This window comes from Antennarius striatus, chromosome 12, assembly GCF_040054535.1.
Source record: "Antennarius striatus isolate MH-2024 chromosome 12, ASM4005453v1, whole genome shotgun sequence".
Lineage (NCBI taxonomy): Eukaryota > Metazoa > Chordata > Actinopteri > Lophiiformes > Antennariidae > Antennarius > Antennarius striatus.
In genome coordinates, this window is record NC_090787.1 from 9,723,344 (window position 1) to 9,747,898 (window position 24,555).

Below are 24,555 nucleotides of genomic sequence, written 5' to 3' on the forward strand. Positions count from 1 at the left end.
ACAATGTAACGTTTATTTTCACACAGTTATTTGACAACTGAAGAAAGGCGGTTACATCTAAACAACAATGAAATGGAAATAAATAAAATTAAATGAGTTAAAATAAATTGGTTAGATTGACAGTACATGATCAAAACATTAAAGCAGCCAAAAAGTACTTTGACACCAGGATGCTTGTGGTGCCATTGCTAACTAATCAGGAGTTCAATAAGTTGTAGGCCACTATAGAAAAAACCAGACCGACATCTTAGAGGTTTAACTCGCGTCTAACAGCCTGGAAGCACCCTTGGGATCTATGGAGAAAATAATATCAACATTTAATACAACATGCCTATACTTTTTATATGCACACAAATACAATATCATTATCCTGCGTGGAAAAAAAAATCCTCATGAACTTTTCAAGTCATGAATGTGGTCACAAATCCATTTATTCCTTCAAATACAAGGAATTCTCATCATCCTACCTATAAAAATTCTTTGTTTGTTCCTGTCCTTCTCTCCTCTACTCACTTGTTCTCAGGTAATCCGCTGTTATACACACAGAGTCACGACCAGATCAGTTTCTTCTCCACTCAACACGACCCAGGGATACCATTCTGAAATCTCCCTCACAGATTAAGGCTTTTCGACTTTAGCACCACCAACAAGTACCTGATCAAAACTTCCTATTACGGATTATGTATTGAGAAACAGTGTATAGTAGAATTGACAGGGGTAAGCTACAAAAATGTCAAGGAAACTAGGCCCTTTATTGCTTTTGGTTCCAAGCTCAGTTGTAGGCGAAAACCTGTTACAGACATTGTCTGATATTTAACAGAATACATAACCAGGCATGCTAGAAATGCAGTACGTGATTAGATTTGAAAAAAGATCCGGGGATGATTTTTGGCCTTACTGGTGAAGTCACAAATATGAACCAGGCACTATGGATTGTGAAGTTCAACTAGCCTTTAAGAGTACAGTGGTACCTCTAATTATGAAATTAATTACTTCTGGAAGAAATTTCGTGAGTAGAAAATTTCATAAGTACAGACACGTTTTCCATGCAAATGCCCTAATCCATTCCAAGCCCCCCAAAATCCAGACATAAATATTTTATAAAGCATAAAAATGCATCAAAACATGTAACAAATACATGTTCCAATTAGATTATTACACAATAAATGAGAGTTGTGCATAATGTAAAAAACAAAGAATAGAGTAAAGAATAATAATGATGGTCATTTACCTTTTAACTGCTGTCCTCATTGTTTTTTGCCCTCTTTGGTTCATGCGCTCCTACCTCACGATGCCGAACAAACAGAGTGAATTCCAGTCCTCCTTTTGAACTTCTCCAACCACCCAGACGATGCCTTAAACTCCTTAAACTTTCTTTTGTTTTAATAACGTGGAGATTATAGATGCATTACGGCCATATTCTTTTGGCGAGATCAACCAAATGCATCCCTTTTACATGTTCTACTATTATCTCTTGCTTTGTTTATACGGACAAAAAAACTCTTGTCTTCGTCTTTTATTTTCCTCTTTTCTCCATCACTTTCTTGGGGTCCATAGTGAATACTCTATGATATTTACGTATATTTACGTAAAACTATCAGAACACCTCATGGGTTGAGTGCCGAATGACGAGGACGCTGCATAGACACCTATCAGCCTACACATAGAGATCTCTCTTAGCCAATGGGATGCCAGGATGGTAGGTAATAGCCGATTGCAGAGCAGCTATAAGAATGTTGCTTTCAGGAACCTTTGGGGGCAGCAAGTAGCAGCCCATATTGTATTTTTACCTTTCATATCTTGAAATTGCTTTCGTGACTAGAGGGGATATTTTCCTGTTGAGGCGTTTCTTAACTTGGAAATTTCGTATGAAGAAACGTTCGTAAGTAGAGGTACCACTGTACCGTATTTTCCACACTATAAGGCGCACCTAAAAGCCTAAAATTTTCTCATAAACCCGTAGTGCGCCTTATAATCTGGTGCGTCTTGTATATGGATTAATATTCATATTAATATTGGTTAAAAACACGATCGCTGACAAAAAGCCGGCAGTCTGGCCGCCAGTCATGCCGCACTCCGCCACCAGAGGAGCCCCCTCACAAGGCACTCGGGCCCACGCCCCCTAACAACGGCAGTCAAGGGGCGTCACCGAAGTCCCGGCTCTGACTGAGCTGCTCTCAGACGGTAGAGCAGACTGTAGGAGCACCGGTGATTACGTAGCAAAACTTAAAGAACTTTCAACAATTATATCAATAAAGTTTGACTGACTGACTGATCTCAGTATTTCCTAACTATTGGTCGTCAGAAATAATTTTTTCCACGCTTTTTGCTGTTGTTGGTTTTTTTTTGTTCAGAATGCTCTTGTGGGCTTCATGGCTATTTTGGTCACCGTAAGCTTTTTTTGTTCTATCATATTGTAAACAGTATTTTTACTGTACCTCCTGTAATAAACTGTAAAGGACAAAAAACGATTTGCTCTTTACTGGAATGCTTTTGAATGTGAACATTGCATGTGGACTTAAAGTTCCCAACCAAGACATTTTGTGTACATTTTGCAGGCAAATACCATTAAAACTGAAAGATAAAAGTCTATGTAATTTTTCAAATGTCAGCAATTCCCAGTATTATGACACCTGGTGTACTTTGATTGACTGCATGTACCTTATGAAGTGAAAACAAGCATTATTGTTTGACACAGTAATTTCATTTTGAGTCGAATATTCAGTGTTTTGGTAAAGTGTGTGTACAGAAAAAGATGTATTCTATTTTGAAATGAAGAGTTAGTGTTTATTTAACAAAATGTGGTTTTGAGAAGAAAATTAACCATTTGGTCAATTGTGCTTTCAAGGTGTGAGTCTGTGTTAAGAGTTTTGAAAATGTGACTGATGTTTGGACAAATGCTTGTTAGCGACTGAAAAAAACTGTAATTGGTCACGCTATATTGTCCATAGGTGTGAGTGTGTCTCTTGTCCATAGCCAGCTAAAATCTGTGACACACAAGGCAGGCAAGTGACTGTAGACAAGGATATGACAAGTGTGGACGGATGGGATATGGGATATGTTCACAAGATTTTTGGTTCTGCTCCATTGTGCCACCTCAACTTTGCTTATGATATCAGTGGTCCAAGTATTCCAGCAGCTCTGTTCTTACAATTTTAATTTGTGTTTTAAACTTTGTAGTTTCTAAATACAGTATATTCATGAGAGGGTTGTCCTTTCTTCTTAAATAAGAAAAAAATAGTCATTGAGTTCTCCTGTGGCCATGATGGGGATAAAACAATAGTAAGGAAGGACACTGTCCAATGTCCTTTTTTCCGCTCTGGAAAAGGGTGTTTGAGGATATAATTGATGAATAACTGCTATAACTTTCAGCCACGTCCTTCAATTGAACTTTAATTCATTTGTGCATCAATCATTTTCCACCCTTTTAAAACATAATGGATACTCACAGCTGTGATTATTGTGCGTTTTGTCCTTGTGATGTGATATGATGTGTATATGTGTGTGAGCGTGTGTGTGTGTGCCTGCGTGTTTGCAGGAAGGAGCAAGGCGAAGAAAAAGATGTTTTTTTTCAGAAATGACAAACATTGCACAAGAAAACACTGAGCTCCTCTCTCCTCCTTCTTCTCTCTGATCCTCTCTGTTACTCCTCCTTCTCTCCGACCTCTCTCTCGTAGTCTCCAATCACACCCTACTAACTCGACTTCTTCCATGAAGTCTCTGTGCTCTATGACCTTACAGGTTTTTCTCAGGTTTGCCCCACATCTGCCCATCCGCTGTGGACTGCTCCTCTTATCCCACCAGTATCACCCCCCATCCATCCATCCATCCATCCATCCATCCATCCATCCATCCATCCATCCATCCATCCATCCATCCACCCATCCATCCATCCATCCATCCATCCATCGTCTACCGCTTATCCAGGGCCGGGTCTTGGGGGCAACAGTCTCAGCAGGGATGCTCATACTTCCCTCTCCCCAGACAGCTCCTCCAGCTCCTCCAGGGGGAGCCCAAGGCATTCCCAGGCCAGCCGAGAGACATAGACCCTCCAGCGAGTCCTAGGTCTTCCTCGAGGACATGCCTGGAGCACCTCCCCAGGGAGGCGTCCAGGAGGCATCCGGAACAGATGCCCGAGCCACCTCAGCTGGCTCCACTCAAGGCGGAGGAGCAGTGGCTCTACTCTGAGTTCCTCCCTGGTGACTGAGCTCCTCACCTTATCTCTAAGGGTGCGCCCAGCCACTCTACGGAGGAAACTCATTTCAGCCGCTTGTATCCGGGATCTTGTCCTTTCAGTCATGACCCAAAGCTCATGACCATAGGTGAGAGTAGGAACACACATTGACCGGTAAATCGAGAGCTTGATCTTGCGACTCAGCTCCTTCTTCACCACAACGGACCTATACAGCGACCGCATCACTGCAGAAGCTGCACCTATCCGTCTGTCAATCTCACTTTCCATCCTTCCCTCACTGGTGACCAAGACCCCCCATCTAACCATCTCCTGGGGTCCTGCTTCCTTTTGTCCTCCGTGCTACGATGCAGTGATCCATGCAGCTGTAACTGTGCTCTGAACTTACCAACTACATGATGGGGAACTTGTATTGAAGACAACAACCCAGGAGTTGGTGAACGCAGCCTGACTTTCCCGTCCCCACCTCAGTGCCTGCATCAAATTGCCTAACCTTAGCCATAAAGACACTGACTCTATCTGGCTTATCTGCCTCTCTCTCTGTCACTCTCTTTCTCTTACCCTGACCTTATCTTCATTTTATTTCTTTTCCACCCAACCGGTCAAGGCAGATGGCCGCCTAAAAGAGTCTGGGTCCTGCCCCGCCACTGTCGCTTATGCTTGCCCGGGAGGGTTCGGTTGGGTTTTTCTGTCTGTGAAAGCGCTTTGAAATATTGCCTTTATTAAGCGCTATATAAACAAAACTTGATTGATTGATTGATCGATTGATTGACTCCTACCCCTCTGTTCCCATTATTGAATAAACAGGGCCTCAGCTGTGCTCTTCATTTGCCTCAATATTCAAACATTTTATCCTTCATATAGTGCAATCAGGCGGCACGGTGGCGCAGTGGGTAGCGCTGTCGCCACAAAGCAAGGAGGTTCCGGGTTTGAGTCCCGCTCTGTGCAGAGTTTGCATGTTCTCCCTGTGTCGCGTGGGTTCTTTCCAGGTTCTCTGGCCTCCTCTCACCTCCAAAAACATGCACTTCAGTTTAATTGGCAGTTCCAAATTGAGCATAGGTGTGAGTGTTTGTCTGCGTCTCTTTGTGGCTCTGCAGTGCACTGGCGTCGCGCCCAGAATTTCTAACGCCTCACGCCCACGCCAGTTGGGACAGGCTCCAGCGCCCGCTTTGAAGATGAATGAATGAATGAATGAATATACTACACTCTGGTCAATGTGAGACTGACTGAGACTGCAGTAATGTTGAAGAAGGTTTGTTGTGTGTGTGTGTGTGTGTGTGTGTGTGTGTGTGTGTGTGTGTGTGTGTGTGTGTGTGTGTGTGTGTGTGTGTGTGTGTGTGTGTGTGTGTGTGTGTGTGTGTGTGTGAAAGCACATTGCCTATAATTGAAATGCAGTGTTCATTAACCCTTAATCTTTACCAAAGGATAATCAGTGGATCAGGTGTTCTTGGTAGAATTATTACACTCATGCATCTTTAGAGATTTCATCCAGCAATGATTTTTGATTTTGTTTGCCAGAACAGAGAGGAAGGGCCCTTGAAGTGCAAATACAGGGTGTCAAAAACACAGAAAAAGAATCAAAGCCTTGAAGAGCTCAGCTCCTGTGGGTTGGGGGTAAAGGGATCTGATCTCAAGAATAATTAGCCGGGCAAGTGTGTGGAGTGTTTGGCTAATTAATGTCACTGACAGACAAACCACATTGCAACTTAGATATGGAGTTTTAGATTTTATTGCATTTTTAGTGATAAATAGTAGTGATAGTTAGCATTGGAGTTTGTTGTTCAGTAGTCATGTTGAGGTTAATATTCTCCAAAGAAGTAATGGGTCTTTGGGTGTATACAGTGAATTGTTCCAAAATAAAATCTATCCATTAAACATCCCTAGATTGACTGAGTTCTTTTATTTTATCAATTGGGAAGCTGCATTAATTAATATGATGTCTTGGAAGAACATTTGCATGTGAGAGACGAAGAGTAAAAAAGAGAAAGATATGTGTGATATGTTAGTGTTACTCTGTAACTGTTCAGGTTACAGAACTGAGCAATGTATGAAGATACAGTATGTTTCTGATTAAATTTGTTTAAAATGATGGTGGGCGCTTGAGAAGCTCATCTATCTGAAGTACTAGCTTCCTTTTCCGACACCCTCCTCCAACAGTAATTTAAGCAATCACCTTCATTCCTTTTGAAGATGAAAAAAAAATCAGATTGATGCATACCGCCTTTCCTAGCTGTAGAATATCAAACTCCACTCTTGACAGTTGGACAGGCATATTTTGGTGACCTTTTACACATCAAACTATTTCATTTTATATGTTTGAAAGTTTTTTTTCTGCATGTACAACATTAACTTCATGATAATTATTTTTATGATATTTTCTTCACATTGTCACTGATATAGTGTTGATCTAGTCATTGCATATGACCACATATCCTGACCTGTTTAAATTAATGTTTGACCAACTATCTTAATAAATGAATATTTCAATAAGGACATTAAACATTAAAGTGATGCAACAATGTTACTTTTTATGCGATACCTTTCCACTGTGTTATTTCATTCTCAGAATTGTTAGCTACACTGCCAGATTTTACAGTAATCAGGAACAGGTGCATGAAAATTGGCTTCATCCCCCCACCACGTGTACAACCTTTAAAGGTGAGCTGCAAAACATCCTACCAGTGAAACATGTCCTCCTTATCCAATAACATTTTCATCAGTGTTGGAATCCAGAGAGGGCACATGCACATCAAATGAATTCGCCTATCACCTAGTTTCTGGCTAATGAGCTACCTAATTTGATACATTATCATGTCATACAAGAGTTTGACTAATGAGAGTCCCTCTGTTGAATGCATAATCTGCATTTGATAGTTGATGTGGTGAGGGAATGTTATTTGTCTATCTTTATTTTTTGCAACTGCTGATTTCATGTAGTCATCGTTCAGTTGGAGATATGTTTCAACAGTAGACACAACAAAATGTACATGCATGTACATAGGAGGGCATCTGATGACTGGTGTATTTATTTCCATTATTTTCCACAACACTACTTGACAGCTTTACGTGGCAAAGTTCACTAAATAATACATGAATTTGTATTACAGAGTAATGAATTAAAGAATGCAGCAGGTGATGGAAAACACAAGTAAAGTTAAAGACAACATTAGTTTCTTCACATCTTCATTTGTTGGCCATTTGATTTGAAACCATCTATTTGTGGGGGCGTACATTACTAAAATAATTTGATGGAATTGATTAGTTTATTAAATATTCATCAGTGAAAGTAGGTAACTATAAATTTCAATCAAAAAAAAATTGTGATGCACGGTGGCGCAGTGTGTAGCGCTGTCACCTTGAAGACAGAAGGTTCCAGGTTCAAATCCTTTATGTGCCACGTTTGTATGTTCTTCTCGTGTCTGCTTGGGTTCTCCCTGGGTTCTCCGGCCACCTCTAAAAAAATACAACTTAGGTGAATTGATTGTTCCAATGTAGCCGCAAGAGGGCACAAGCCACTCTTCACTTAGGAGACCCCTGAAGGGAAAAGCCAAAAGAAGAAGAAGAAAGTGAATTGATTGTTCCAACTTGTCTGTAGGTGTAAATGTGAGCTTGAATGGTTGTTTGTGTCTCTGCAGTGCTCTGAATTGTGCTAGGGGTGTCCCCTGCCTATCGCCCGTAAGTCAGCTGGGATAGGCTTCAGCCAAGCCTGTGACCCACAAAAATGGCAAAAGCGGTCAGGAAGATGAATGAATAATTTTTTTGGACACATTTTTATTCTTTACCCCCACAAGTCTAACTTGTGGGGGTAAAGAAGAATTACCCTGAAGAATTACCCTGAAGGACAAGGGATGGAGTCAAAGACATTAAGATGAATCACAGACATGGAACATAAACCCAAGTGACACACAGTGAATAGGTAGTAGGTATAACTTAGTAAAGTATAAATACTAATATAAATAGCAACAATTGATAGAAAAACCAGTGAAAACAGATTAAAAAAATTTCATTCCTGTCTCAGTGAGAGCAGGTATTGAGAGAGAGACCTGTCTTTATTGAAGGGGAGTTCTAAGTCATTCAAACCTGATGTAGAGGTGAAAAGAGAGGGAGAACACATTCATCCATAGTCTTATGTGTCCCTTTACATCTCACTAGACTCTATCTCTCTTTGCCAGAAGAGTGGAAAAAGTCCATTAAAGCCTATCTTAATTAAGAGGAAATGGACACAATGACACCCTCAGAGAGGTAAGTGGTGATCGGAGAGGTAGATGAGTCCAGCTCGTCCACTCATTCCCCAGTGGACAAGAGAAGGCTTCGGACTCCATCCTTTGCCTATACAACAGAAGAAAGTAATGAATAGAGAAGCAGTACTGCCTAAGCCATCAACTCACGAATCTCTCATCAGCACGGCACCCACTGATGTTTCATTAGTACACTCCTCGTTGTCTTCCTGTGGCTTTCCAAGGTATTTTTCCTTGCCACAATAGCCATTCTTCACTGTGAAGTAAGAAAAAGTTAGAACTTGAACGAGACAGAACTGAATACAATAATTACATTGTTTAGCTGAGTGCACTCTGAGTAAAGGTTTTCCAAATTATTCTTACTGTGCACAATTAGGTAAAAGCTTCTATCAAACTTGTCTAAGGGAAAATACATATAGCTACACATAAATTTTGTTAATACAGGACTTTTCATCATTACATCATTCACACCTGCAGCTTATTCATGAGTGAAGCTGAGTGGTTTAAAAAAAAAAAACATTTTGTTGGGTCAAGAGCTCCCCATATTCATGTGGAGATGTCATGGTACTGTTGTAATGGCTAATCCACAACAGTTCAAATAAGTGAAACATAATCCGTTCATAGCAGCATTTATCGGAACATACGTCCCAGGCATGTCCACTTACAGCATATCATCCACTAGCTTTGAACTAATAACAAAAAGATCTATGTCTGTCTGTCTATCTGTCTGTCTGTCAACGTAAACTACTACATTTTGTGGAACTAATTTAGAAGGTAATTTTAGCATATGCTCATTGTTGATGGTGTTAATGTAACTCATTTTACATTCATCACATCACATTAGCTAGCATTAACAAATGTATATTCAATAAACAATTAACAGTTCTTAACCACAGTGAGAAGCATGACCTTCATATACAGGTTTCATATATAAAATTGGATAGATTGTGTGATCTTGGTATTACGCACACAATTTTTTTATCACATCCCCTGCAATATGTGATAGCATGAGAAGGGAAATTGTCCACTGTCTCAAGATGCTGTGCCAGGATTTAATGCATGTACAGAGAGAAAAGATGTTATTTAGTGCAGGGGGATTTTCCCATTAGAGTGATGAATGGCCTAATTACTGGAAATAAACAATCCCTGGGAGATGAAAGGCAAACCAGGGTCTACCACAAAGGATGAGTTTCTATATCACAGACTCCATTTAAACTGGATTAAAGAAGGACAAACAGCTTGATCACGTGCATTTGTGTTACTGGCTTCACATGGGGTTGATTCTTGGAGTCCTTTTGTCCTTTGTATTATGTTATTTAGGAAATGTTTGAGAAGATTAAGCAGAGGTCATCAAACCTTAATTTGTGGTTGATGTAATTACATGTGCAATTTATTAGGATGTCTTTTTTTTTTGTTAAAAACTAAAATTCATTGTCAAATGTATTTATAATTGTAATTTCACGTGGTTGTCAGTTGAGGATAATGGTAACGGTAATAACTCCAGCCAAAGACAATGCGACCTATTAAAACCAGGGCTTTGAACCGGTTCATGGAATGAGAACAAAAACCAAAAACTTTTAGTATTTTGCCAGGAACGAAGATGAAACCGAAAACTTTAGATTTTTTAATGTTCCGGAAAAGAATCCGAATGGAATGTAATTGTAACCAGTTAATACAGGGTTTTTTTTTCATTCTTGAAAAAAATATCTGACCTCATTTTTTCCTTCCTGTCATTCCCTCAATGTGTGATGACAGCGGAGAGAAGTTGAGGCATATCACCAACAGTCAAGGTAAAGGCAGTTTCCCAACCTCGATTGTATGCATAGCAGGTAAACACTGCAGTCAGTGTGAAAAAATGTTCGATAAAACTCATTGGCTGCCAGTGTAGTGTGTCCCTGTACTGCAAGCGCTCTGTAGCAATTAATCTCCTTCCGTGGACTTCCTCGGACGCTACGGACATTTATCGGTGTTTCCTTTCTGTGCTTGACCAATCACAAGATGCTTCGTTCAGAGCTTCACATGTTCACTCCCCGGTGAGCTGTGACATACGCAAACTTTGTTGCATCATAAGCTGCCACAGCTTCTCCATCTTCCTCTGATTTTCTATCCTCTGTTCCGTAACTGGATGAGCATTGTTGTTCTGTTTATTATAACTACATTATGTAAACTAATTTAATTAATTTAACCAATTTAAAAGTCTTAAAGCTACCTTCCTATTTATATTTACAAGGAACATTGTTAACTGGTTTGGGGACTATATTTTTTTGTTCTAACTGATTCAGGTAAAACTGGAAACGTCATAATACTGTTTCTGTTCAGAACGAACCGACCGGCAAAAAATTCTGGTCCTAAGCCCTGATTAAAACACAGCCAAGGCCTAAAAGATTTATTTAAATGATTTAAGACACAAGTCAATGGTTCATGTGTATTCAGAACAAAATGTTAATGCTAAATAGCTTGTCCCTGCAAAATTTGCAATACGTAATAGGAATCGGGTGGGTGGTTTAATACATTGTCATTCAGGAAAATATTGATTGCATTACATGCTGCAATCCCCCAGGAACAGATTCTTCTGTATCATTTATTCTGAAAAGACAGAATCTTAATAGAATTTACTCAAATCCCCGAAAATGATCTTAAACATGTCAAAAAATTATGTCGTGCATCCAAAAGGTCACATGTATTCCATTGTTTTAAGTGAAGCAGTCATCCTGAAAAATCCCAAAGGCCCAGTGGTGCAGTAATACATCCATGCAAGTGTCAGTCTCCAGAACAGAGGTGGGTGATGGCTGCATTAAAGTGTACATTTGGATCCAAGTAAAAGCTGAAACGCCTCAAAAATCGTGAGAATCCATGTTGAATTTTGTCAGACAACTGACGTATAGTTTATACCGGTGACCACAAACATATATATATATACAGTCACGCACCATCACATAAACTGCCATTAACTCAGTCAATGTCCCTTGTACACTGCTGCCTCCCTGATTCTTGTCCAGACTGAGCTAGTCAGCATTTTTTATGATTGATTACACAGTTAGTCAGGGGGAACCACTGGGCCTTTGGGGACCAGCAAATAGACACAGACTCACACATACTATCTGCAGCCCATTTTAGAAAGCCTCCTTTAACCTTGATCATGAACAATGAAGAACATGACATGTTATAACTGTTTTTCATTGCTCACTGTCCCTGTAAATTCTGGTGTACAGTGGGCAACACAGGTGTTTTGTGACACAGGTGTTACACTGATTTAGAGAGACAGACCTACAGCTACATTCCTGATATATCAACTTATCTGAATTTCCATTGGTACAAGATGAAAGAGGTAAAACAATTTAATATAAAAATAAAGACTGCAATCATGCCATAGCAATGGTTTGATACTAGACAGTTTTTGACACAACCATTGCTTCAGCCCCCAACATCCACTGTCATCATCCTCAAAGGGAAAGACATGGAGAAGGGACAACATTTGCCTTGAGAGGCAGTGTCAGGCCAGACAGGATAGCAGCAGGCAGTATTCTGGGATGGCACCATTACAGTATAAAGACTGCAGTAGAAAAGACTTTGTTTCAACATACAAAGCCTTGTCTGTTGCACTCGACTTTAGCCCAGCATCCATTCATGGTGTCACCCACCTCCTCACAGTATGGACTGTTTGAAGATGTGGGAGGGACTACATCTTTTTCTCTTACCCTATTCTTTCTCAGTTTGCTTATCTATCACAAGAAAAATAGTTCTGTAACGGTTTTCAAGGAAGTTTTTGTTGAAATGTGCCAATAACACAAACACATTCATGTGTACTTTATGTGTTAATTGTGTTTATGTGATATGGTCGCATAATTAGGAAATATTTTATTTTCATTCAAAAGTACTCTGTCAGTCAGTCAGTAGGGTCCCGTCCCTGTGCTTTGAGCCAACCAGACGAGCCAGTTCTTTCTTTCTGGCGGTCTTGTGTCAGCCGCTCTGCATCCTTCCGTGACTCCCTGTTGTCGGAGGTCGCCCACAATAACGTCGAGCCATTGGGTGTGGGGCTTGACTCGAGGTCGTTTCCAGCCTGTGGCCTTAAGGTCAAACTGGACAATGGCTCTTGTTGGGTGGAAGGTGGAGGACATAACCAAACCAATGGGTGCGACATTGCACAGCCTGGCAAGATTCTCTGGGCTGGTGTGCTTAGAGCATGTGCGGGCTCTGAGCACTTTGTTGAAAACCCGCTGAGGCCACCTAATGTTTTTGATGGTTCTAAGAGCCCTGCTATCAAAGCCTTCTATACTGGCAGCCAGGGTCTTATTTTTAATGGACAAATTCCCAAGACGTAGAGCAGAATGGAGAGTACGGCAGAGTTGTAAATTCGGAACTTCGTCCCGCACAATGGTCTGATGCCGTCAGAGTGGCTTCCAGAGAGACTGCAGAGCTGATGCTGCCAGAGCTCTTCTGCGGAGAATCTCTGGTTTAATGTCCCCATTGTCCGTCACTATGGACCCCAGATACACAAAGCTCTTGACAGTGTCATCACCGAGCTGCAGGGGAGGTGAACTTGGTTTTTATCCAGCTCACTTGAAGGCCAAGCTTCTCTGCCTCTTCTCTGTATATGTCCAGGGCGTCTGTCAGCTGGCTGTAGGATTTGCTGAGCAGGATGGTGTCATCAGTATACTCCAGGGTAGTCAGGTGGTAGTTGCCGAGGAACACCCTAAGACACTTGCTCACAGACCCTGGACATCAGATGGTCAATGATGCAGTTACAAGGGTCAGGAACAGCCACGCAGACCTGGCAATCGCCAGTGGAGATGGGAAACTAATCAGAGTCTCTGCCGTTGATATGGACACAGCTCTGAGGGTTGCTGTAAAGCAGGTTGAGCAGTGCAATGATCTTAGGTTGTGCTCCAAGGGTCTGTAGGATACTCCAGAGTGAGACATGGCAAAGGCTGCTTTCAAATCAGTGAACCTGATGTATAGATGGCGATCTTTGCGGAATTCATCAGTCTTCTCTCTATGAGCAGGCCAACGGCAGAGATGTGGTTTGTAGTGGAGCCAGCCTGCTGCAGACGACATAAAGCGAGCCTGCTGGAGACGACGGTGGCTTCTGATGGCTGGGAGAGTACAGGTGAGCAAGATCCTGGTGAAGAGCTCGCCAGGGATGGAGAGAAGTGTGATGCCTCTGTGGTTTCTGCAGACTAGCCTGTCACCCTTACATTTCCAGAACCATAGGATGACTCCTCTAGTCCAGTCGCTGGGAAGCCTGTCTGTCTACCACACATGGTTGAAGGTGTGGGTGAGCCACTCAACAATACTATTTTCATTCAAAAGTACTGCTCTACATTCAAAATTTTATAGGAATGCCTTGAATTCATTAATTTGCAAAAAAAAACATCTTAAACAAAACTTCTGATAGTGATTGACGATTGCAAACAGCATGAAAGCAATTTTAATTAAATGGAGTTAGTTAAATTAGTTAATTGCAAGCTAGTTCAAATGGATAACTTGAGTGGGAGTGCTGTACACATATAGCACAACGTGCTATATTCACAATCAAATACACGCTTCCAATATTCCCATTGCTCCCATAGGGTGGGAAAATTAGATCTACAGTCTGAAATGGAATTTTTAGATGACGACACAAGCCCAAAGGGACTGTCAGTAAAGATGGGTATACAGCACAATACTGGCACAGCACATCTCTGTACACTGTTGGATTGGCTTGGATGCATTCTGTCGGAGACTATCTGTTTCTTGGTTATATTCCTCTTTCAGTGAGAAGAAGAGCTTATTCGTTTTCATCCTTTCCCACTGAGGAATCTGTTTATTTCAACAACCCCCCTGCCCTGCGGTTGAGCCCTGGAGTGTGGATCACAGGAGATTAAAAGGCTTACTCAAGTAAAGCTCTCTTCTTCCCCTCACCGTATATTTCTGGTAGTTATTCATTCATGACAAAAACCCATTCACATTCTGACAGCCGATGTCCCCATTGATATATGGCGCAGTCTCTTGCCACAAACCCCACAATGCACTGGAGTCTCTTACCCCCCACACCCAAGCCATGTCAGATGCTGTGGTGAGTATCGCTTTAGCTCAGGCAGGATATGACGCAGTGTTTAAGGGTTTGTGCATGACAGCTTTGATACATGACAGAGAAAATACGCTGATAGGGGAGAGTGCCAACAAATCTGTTTAAGATCACGCATCTGGAAGCCAAGTCCCCACCGTGTGAATATGAATGAAGAAGAGAAATTAATGCTGTTGCCTTCTCTCTCTTTCTATCTCTCGGTCACTGTCTGCTATTTATTCCCATTTCATTCAGTAAGCACACAACCCCTGCGGCTTCTTAGTCAGACCTGGCGAATGCGAGCGAGGGCGGCAACAGATGAATTTGATTGCCCTCTGTGTCTTCTCCAATGCATGGGTAAAAGGAAATCAGAGTTGTTTGTAATGCTGTTTGGGATGGTAAGGGTCAAATCAAACTGATTTTTTCCCCCTTAGAATTCATTAGCATACAAAGCGGAAAATTCTGAATCTGCTCCATGTAAAAGATAGGCTGGCCTAATAATGTGCATGATTAAAAATACACATAACTGCAGCCTGTGAAGCACACTTAAAGAGGCAATAAAAGCTAAATCCTGCAAAGCAGCAAATTTAATATTTGAGTGGATACACTAGACCTGTATCCGACATTGTGACACCTATTTTTCATATTCAAATGTCACATAATTAGCAGAATAATATGAGTATAAATAAGCTAACCCCCGTATATTTCCTTGAACAACATTATTCTTTCCAGGAGAGACAGCCTGATTACCGGTACTTATGCTATCATCTTCATATGGAATAATACTGCTTTTTTCTGAGAAAACGTATAATTACGATTAATAGTTAATTATAAACCTAACCTTAACCCTATAAACAAGCACAAAATGTTTTTAAAAATCCAAATTATTAGAAACTTAAACAATTTTCTGTCTGCAAGTCACAATTTCTCCACCCATAAATAGTCAGTGTATTCCAGTACATTATGTTTTGTTTGAACATTCAAACTGTACTTAATTCAACACTGTATTGAATGCTAATAATAATAATAATAAATATAAATTTTATTTATATTTCACTTTACATTATAAAAATCTCAAAGTGCTACAAAGACGAAGAGAGCATAAAACCTATGGTGAAGTAAACTAATATTTCTTATATTTGAACCAGTTGTGCTCACACTTTTTAAGAACTCATGCTATTTATAAAGTGACCAAGTCAAAATGATCTACCTACTACACAAATGCAAACCATCTATTTATTCAGAAATATAAATTTATAAGATTATACATTACGCACAATGTATATTGATGTACCATGTATAAAAGCATGAGCCCATAACTAAGAGCCACTGCCCATTATTTAGCTGTCTTAGTCTGCATATCCAGCTACATGGAAAAATTTGTTAATTTTCAGACAGAGCTCTCAAAATCTTTGAAGGAATTTCTGTCAACTACGCCATCTCACATCAGTATGTAGCAACAACTTGAGTGGTCGCAGTCAGCCTTCTCCAGATGTTCACAGAACAGATCTGGTACAAACGGAACAGGTGATCTTTGTTGATTGATTGATTGATGGACTGATTGATTGATTGATTGATTGATTGGTTGGTTGATTGATTGATTGATTGATTGATTGATTGATTGATTGATTGATTGATTGATTGATTGATTGATTGATTGATTGATTGATTGAAAGGCAACAACTCATCCTGCCCTTGCCCTTATTTGGACAGTATAGCTCTGGATTAACAATCTCTAAATAACAAATGCCACCGAGCCAATTTACTTGGCTTTGTTCACTTTAATTTAATTCCCATTACCCCTTTAAAAACATCCTGAGATTATTTGTTATTAGGGCTGTGAAAACCTGTCATGTTCAGCTTGAGGCTAAAGGTTGACCATAGCTTTATGAAACGATGAATGGTGAAAGCTGAGGAAACAAGAGGAGCTGACAGCCTGGTATCAGTAAAGCTCCAGCTCATGTTGCTGGTCATGCTGTGACACAAGCTAACACTGTTGTCATGGTTTAAAGCTCTTTCAAAGAAGGCAACATAATGGTATATTTCTTTAATCATCACAACATGACATAAGAAAAACAGGAGGGAAATCCTGTTCACAGTATGTGTGAAAACCTTTTCTATTCAGAGGCATTTCTTTATTGGTTTGAGTGAGGAGCTAGCTGTCTGCTCGGCTTTTCTTTACTGACTTCAGATTCTCAGCTCAAGCTGTTTTGTTGTCCTCATTTTCTAAATCCGTTCCTGTAGCTTTAACTTAGGCTATTGGTTTGCACTAATGAAGCTTCTATGAAGGACACAAACTTGACATGTTGGATGTCACTTTACTACATACTTGTGTGTGAATCTATGACCGTAAATGTGTGTTTTGAATGATCTAGATGTTTTCATAGAGTGACAAATGATTATTTTTTTCCAGTGTATCAAATTATTCAAATCTTATTTACATGTCATTTGGATAATCACATGCTTTCATCTCCTGTATGTTCACATTCTGTTTTTCTGCATTTCCTTGTATTTCCTCTAACCTGGACCTTTATGTCACTTTGGAGTTGCATATCAGATGTGACATTCCGTATCACTATGCTCGACAGGTAAAATGGGCCAACACTAACATTTCAGAGCATTTCAACATGGAATGCGTACACCCTGGGGCAGCTCCAAGAGCATATACCAGCACGTTGTCTTCCCCCTTAGCCTTTTTCTAGTCAGAGAGATTTGCTACACTGCCACTTTTTCCCTCTCTCTGCTTTTTGCTCATGTCTGACACATCCTTGTTGTTCATTTCTTTTACATGCCATCTTCCCCCAGCCGCTGCACCTCTTCCCATCCAGTCAGGCCATTAAATTGGTGTTCACCGACAGCTGAAATTGTCTCCCAATCTCAGGCAAGGCCACCTAAACTCTCCATCAACATGAATAAAATATACCTGTGACATTACTCATGCACCACCCCTGGCACCCCAGAGCCAGTGTGGTTGAAATGTGTAGGAGGGTTGCTGGTGTAGCAATAGGAGTGAGAGGTTGTCTGCTGAGTTAACTGTGCCAAGCAGGGCTGTACAAACTTTTTATATGGAAGGTCTGATTTGATAATGTGAATGTGTCCGAGGGCCAACAGTCCCTGGTGACCATAATTAACACACTCAAAGAAGCACATAAACATTAATTCATTCATCATCTACCGCATCATCCACTGTGGCAGGTCGCAGGGAGCTGTAGCCTATCCCAGCTGAATGAGCGCATGAGGCGGGGGAAAGTCTTGCGCTACGCCAGTGAATTGTGGCACATAAATATTTTGTTATTTAATATTTTCATTTATATATAAAACAAAGAAATTGCAAAATGTAGGCATATGAAAGGTCTTATTGGAGAGTAGCGGCAGACAAGTGTAAGTCATTTAGTCTTGATCTCAAATGGTTCAAGTTCAGGGTCATAACATAGATTGTCTCCTGACACAAATTTGTGGAGTCAAACAAGCTTAACATTGTCTTTGCAAATGAGTGCCTCTCTGGAAGCTTGTTCTTAAAGGAAAATAGACACGAGAGAGAGGGCTGCAGGTGTTGGCTATGTCATTTGCTATCACACTGCAGTTCCATCAACACCAGTTGTAGGTGAGGTGGAGTCTCATCAGGATCCACAAAGAGGGGCGAGGAGAATAACAAGTCCTTATCGATGGTGGCAAAACAACAGTGGTCTTTGAACTGTCCAGTGGGGGTCACAAAGACCTCATTGTTTACACATCCACATTGCCAACCATGACGTTCCACAGAGCAAGGAAATGCATGATGCAGAGCTCTTTTAGTAACAAGTGTCTCTACTTGGCTCACTACTACATCTTTTCCGCATTAGCATCGGTTGTTCCTGTCCAATTTTCTTTTTCTTTCTGAGGCACCTCACATTGTTGTGATATACAGTATGTGATATATTCAACCTTTATTTAAGTTCCTTCAGCTTTTCATCATGATCAGTCAGATAGCTTGTGTAATGTATTAGCATGAACAAGTACAGTATTAAAATTTACAAGGAAACACTCTCATGGCAAATAAGGCAGTAATTCTATATTATTATAAAAGGTATTTGGTCTTCAGTGACAAAAAAAAATTGTAATTCCCTCCTTTCCCGGAACCAGCGAAATTCGTTTTCAACTTTCTTGTTTCAGCTTGCTGTAACAATGACAACTGAAAGGTCACCGCACATTTCCCTCCGACCGTTATGAGCACCGGCAGAGTGCTCTGGAGTGACAACCCCTTCAAAGCAAGAGTACCAGTGTCAAACAGCATGGGCTGTGATTGGTCCATCGTTCAGTGTTCTTCTTCTGTGAGATTTTATGACCTTTGACAGATATCTGTTACCCGACACTGCCTCCCAGAGATGAGAAACAGAACTGCATGCTCAATTTGTGTTCTACCTGTATATCGCGATCCAAATATAACATCTGTAGACATAATTTTCTATACATAAAATCCAACTTGGGCAGATTGGCCTGAATTTTTGACATGCATTTCAGGAGTTCCCGAGAGTAAAATCTCACACTACTCATAAGTTCAGATTTCAGTTTGACATAAGACATGGTGCATTCAAGTTCAGAGCTTTGTATCAACAGCCCGTCCAAAAAGTAAAAGTAAAAGCACATGTATAAATGCCATGGTATCTGAAACAAAATGGTACAAGTGAAAGTAATTAGTACGTAATTACACAATTAGCAAAACCAAACCTTCAATTTTTGTTGGTGAAGCAAGCTTCCGTCATTGTAGATAAACTACATGCCATAAGGTCAGCCAATATCAAATCCTAATTGCAACATAGTTTCAGCCACTGTTGCATTAGCTATCAACCAAGCGCTAACTTGTTCACATTTCCCAACAATACTACTTCATGCATCTGTGTTCAGTTTTACCGCAACATTCAGTTATTTGCAGCTGTTTGATGGCTAATAGAAAGAAGATTTTGTACCCTCCACCTTTGTGGCCTCATAATAAGCAGCTCTCTGGCTGAATGGAACATTGCCATAGAAACAGCTTGACAGGTCAATGCTGCCTGCAAAAGATCTACAGCACTGTTCCACTAGATATATTTTTCTTTATATAGACAAGGGCAAAGAGGAAACAAAATGTTGGCAACCTTAAAATTCTCATCTTCATCATTAGACTTCATACATCAGACATTCTGATTTGTGTTATTATTACAGCTAATTATTAACCACGTGAGCTTACTTGACTGTCAATACATTAAGGTACTACATGTGTGGGGATACAGGATCCCATTACTTCTGTATACGTCTGCCAACAGCCTGGTACAACAACCCCAGTGGAGCTGAGGTGTGGTCCACAAGCTAATGGGGCTTTTTTGTTTACCCTATTTGTTTGGCAGGCCTTTCCTGGCTAATTGTCCCTGTTAATCATTTGTTAACGGCATGCCATCGAGACCTTATAAAGTATATGAATACACAATTCTTCCATAATTTGAATAAGAACGACAATATGTGTAATCCAAAGTCTCCAATCATTTTCCTGTTGGTTTGTTACATTCAAACTTTCTGCATAATATACAGCTTGCTTTTCTTTACCTAGAAAAACATTTGAACCTCAAGTTTTGTTTTGTTTTTTGTTTTTTGCAATACATTATTTTGCATTTGGTCATTATTTAAACATCTGCATATATCAAAAAAGTCTCCATAAATGATTTTTTACTTCATCTTACAGAGGACACAATCATTGCTATACATCTTAGCAGAAAAATTTCATGATTATTTTCTAGTTTCCCTCCAACCCCACACATTCTGCAGAAAAAATGCTTGCACATTCAATTTACAGACACACCTTGTTTACAAGCATTACAGTAGAGGCTCTCAAAAAAAAAATGTATCTCTGGTATCTGTACCCAAGTGTCAAGTGGTGAAATGGGTTTTGCGCTTCCACAATAAAAAATTGTCTAAAAGCAGAAACCTTTTTTTCAAATTGTGAATGGAACTTTAATGTGCCAGCAAATTACCTCACAAATCTCTTATTCCATAGTACTGCATCACTGAGATAGCAGAGAAATGGTTACTTTATGCGAAGATGTCTGAGAGTATGTGTGGGAATTTTCAGGATGTAAAGACTGCCTGTATAATGTATCTGTGTGATGCATTATACAGGCCTTGATATTTTTTATCCAAGGAGTAAATGTGGTCCAAAATGAAAAATTTAGAAGCACACAGAAATTTTGAAGATTAGTGGAAAAGGTTCTACTAATGTAGCCGCAAGAGGACACAAGCCAGTGTCTTATTGTGCCGGTCCCAAGCCCGGATAAATACAGAGGGTTGCGTCAGGAAGGGCATCCGGCGTAAAACTTTTGCCAAATCAAACATGCGAATCAAACCTATGACTTCCATACCGGATCGGTCGAGGCCCGGGTTAACAACGACCGCCATCGGCGCTGTTGACCTACAGGGCGCCGGTGGAAATTGGATTACTGTTGGTCGAAGAAGGAGAGGAGGAAAGTGCGTTCGCACGAAGAAAGAGAAGCGGAACACAAAGAGTATAGGACTGAGAGTAGGGACGTTGAATGTTGGAACTATGACAGGAAAAGGTAGAGAGTTGGTTGACATGATGCAGAGGAGGAAGGTAGACATACTGTGTGTCCAGGAGACCAGGTGGAAAGGTAGCAAGGCTAGAAGTTTAGGAGCAGGGTTCAAGTTGTTCTATCATGGTGTAGATGGGAAGAGAAATGGAGTAGGAGTTATCTTGAAGGAGGAGTTTGTTAGGAATGTCCTGGAGGTAAAAAGAGTGTCAGATAGAGTGATGAGTCTGAAGCTAGAAATAGAAGGTGTGATGTTCAATGTTGTTAGTGGGTATGCTCCACAGGTAGGATGTGAGCTGGAGGAGAAGGAGAAATTCTGGTCGGACCTTGATGAAGTGATGCAGAGCATGCCTAGAAGTGAGAGAGTTGTCATTGGAGCAGACTTCAATGGACATGTTGGTGCAGGAAACAGAGGTGATGAGGAGGTGATGGGTAGGTTTGGTATCCAGGAGAGGAACGCAGAAGGACAGATGGTAGTTGACTTTGCCAAAAGGATGGAAATGGCTGTAGTGAATACTTTCTTCCAGAAGAGGCAGGAACATAGAGTGATCTATATGAGTGGAGGTAGGAGCACACAGGTAGACTACATCTTGTGTAGACGGTGTAACCTGAAAGAGATCAGTGACTGCAAAGTAGTGGTAGGGGAGAGTGTAGCCAAACAGCATAGGATGGTGGTGTGTAGGATGACTCTGGTGGTGAGGAAGATCAAGAGGGCAAAGGCAGAGCAGAAGACAAAATGGTGGAAGCTGAAAAAGGAAGAGTGTTGCATGACTTTTAGGAAGGAGTTAAGACAGGCTCTGGGTGGTCAGGAGGTGCTTCCAGATGACTGGACAACTACAGCTAATGTGATCAGGGAGACAGGTAGGAGAGTACTTGTGTCATCTGGAAGGAAAGTAGATAAGGAGACTCGGTGGTGGAATGAGGAGGTACAGGAGTGTATACAGAGAAAGAGGTTAGCCAAGAGGAAGTGGGACACTGAGAGGACTGAGGAGAGTAGACAGGAGTACAGGGAGATGCAGCGTAAGGTGAAGGTAGAGGTAGCAAAGGCCAAACAAGAAGCTTATGATGACTTGTATGCTAGGTTGGACAGTAAGGAGGGAGAGACTGATCTATACCGGTTGGCAAGACAGAGAGACAGAGATGGGAAGGACGTGCAGCAGGTTAGGGTGATTAAGGATAGGGATGGAAGTCTATTGACATGTGCCAGTAGTGTGATGGGAAGATGGAAAGAGTACTTTGAAGAGTTGATGAACGTGGAAAATGAGAGGGAACAAAGACTAGAAGAGGTGACTGTTGTGGACCAGGATGTAGCAAAGATTAGTCAGGATGAAGTGAGGTGGGCATTGAAGAGGATGAAGAGTGGAAAGGCAGTCGGTCCTGATGATATACCTGTAGAGGTATGGAAGTGTCTAGGAGAGGTGGCGATAGAGTTTCTGACTGGGTTGTTCGACAGGATATTAGATAGTGAGAAGATGCCTGAGGAATGGAGGAGAAGTGTGCTGGTGCCCATTTTTAAGAACAAGGGAGATGTGCAGAGTTGTGGCAACTACAGAGGAATAAAGCTGATTAGCCATACAATGAAGTTATGGGAAAGAGTAGTGGAAGCTAGACTAAGGGCAGAAGTGAACATTTGTGAGCAGCAGTATGGTTTCATGCCAAAAAAGAGTACTACAGATGCAGTATTTGCTTTGAGGATGTTGATAGAGAAGTACAGAGAAGGCCAGAGGGAGCTGCATTGTGTTTTTGTAGATCTGGAGAAAGCTTATGACAGGGTGCCCAGAGAGGAACTGTGGTATTGTATGAGGAAGTCTGGAGTGGCAGAGAAGTATGTTAGAGCGGTGCAGGACATGTATGAGGACTGTAAGACAGTGGTGAGGTGTGCTGTAGGTGTGACAGAGGAGTTCAAGGTGGAGGTGGGACTGCATCAGGGATCAGCTCTGAGCCCCTTCTTGTTCGCTATGGTGATGGACAGGCTGACAGACGAGGTTAGACAGGAATCTCCATGGACTATGATGTTTGCAGATGACATTGTGATCTGTAGTGAGAGCAGGGAACAGGTGGAGGAGAAGCTAGAGAAGTGGATGTTTGTCCTGGAAAGGAGAGGAATGAAGGTTAGCCGCAGTAAGACAGAGTACATGTGTGTGAATGAGCGGTGAATGGTGAAGAAGCGTGTCCAGGCAGGATGGAACGGGTGGAGGAAAGTGTCAGGTGTGATGTGTGATAGAAGAGTTTCAGCTAAAATGAAGGGAAAGGTGTACAAAACTGTGGTGAGACCAGCGATGTTGTTTGGTCTAGAGACAGTGTCACTGAAGAAAAGACAGGAGACAGAGCTAGAGGTAGCAGAGATGAAGATGCTGAGGTTCTCTCTGGGGGTGACCAGGAAGGATAGGATCAGGAATGAGTACATCAGAGGGACAGCACATGTTAGAGGTTTTGGAGATAAAGTCAGAGAGGCCAGATTGAGATGGTTTGGACATGTCCAGAGGAGAGATAGTGAATATATTGGTAGAAGGATGCTGAGTTTTGAACTGCCAGGCAGGAGGCCTAGAGGAAGACCAAAGAGGAGGTTTATGGATGTAATGAGGGAAGACATGAAGGTAGTTGGTGTGAGAGAAGAGGATTCAAAGGACAGGGCTAGATGGAGGAAATTGATTCGCTGTGGCGACCCCTGAAGGGAAAAGCCGAAAGGAAAAGAAGAAGAAGAAGTGGAAAAGGTTCTACTAAAAGTTAACAAACATTTGATTCTCTTCTTATTTGAAATGTATGCTTATGTGTGCTTAAAGTAAAAACTTAACATTAATTAATAACTTTCAAATACTGAATATCTTCAAAATCTCCAATTGTTTGTCGATCAGCTCAAGACTTTTAAGAATGTTTCTGTTTAGCAAAAAAAAAAAAAAAAAGGAGAAAAAAAGTGTTTGGTCACTCAAAATCAAAGTGTCTTCATTGTTTCTCATCCAGGAAAACAAATCTGACTGGGAATGGGACCGGGAATTTCTTGGTTTTGAGAAGAAGTAACTAAAAAGTAACTGGTACTTATTATTGCTATACATTTAATGTCTATTTGACAATTTACTGAGAGCTTTCCCTCTGCTCACATCAACCATATTTCAACAGGTGATTGTAATTTTTACTCAACATAGAACACAATTTTTTTCCTGTCTATTTTGAGGGGAAAATGGCTGTGAGGCATTTGCACTTCAGCTGAATATAATCCTTCAGGCTTTTAGCTGATTATATCCACCAACCATCAGCATCTTTGACCACATTTCAAAATTGCTATCATTTGGCTTTTTCATCAAAAATCTTTGAGTCCATGTGCCTCTTCACATTTGCTTTTAACTCACTTGAACTTTTGCCATCATGAAGGGCAGTAGGGTAAATTTAGTAATGAGAAAGACTCTGGCAGGAGTACCTTCCCATGCCTTTTTTCCTCTACCAGGTCTTTCTAACCACTTCACACCTATGCTCTCCTGCCTCTCATCAGTGCAGTAAAAATGTTTTTGAGCTGAATATGAACAATGG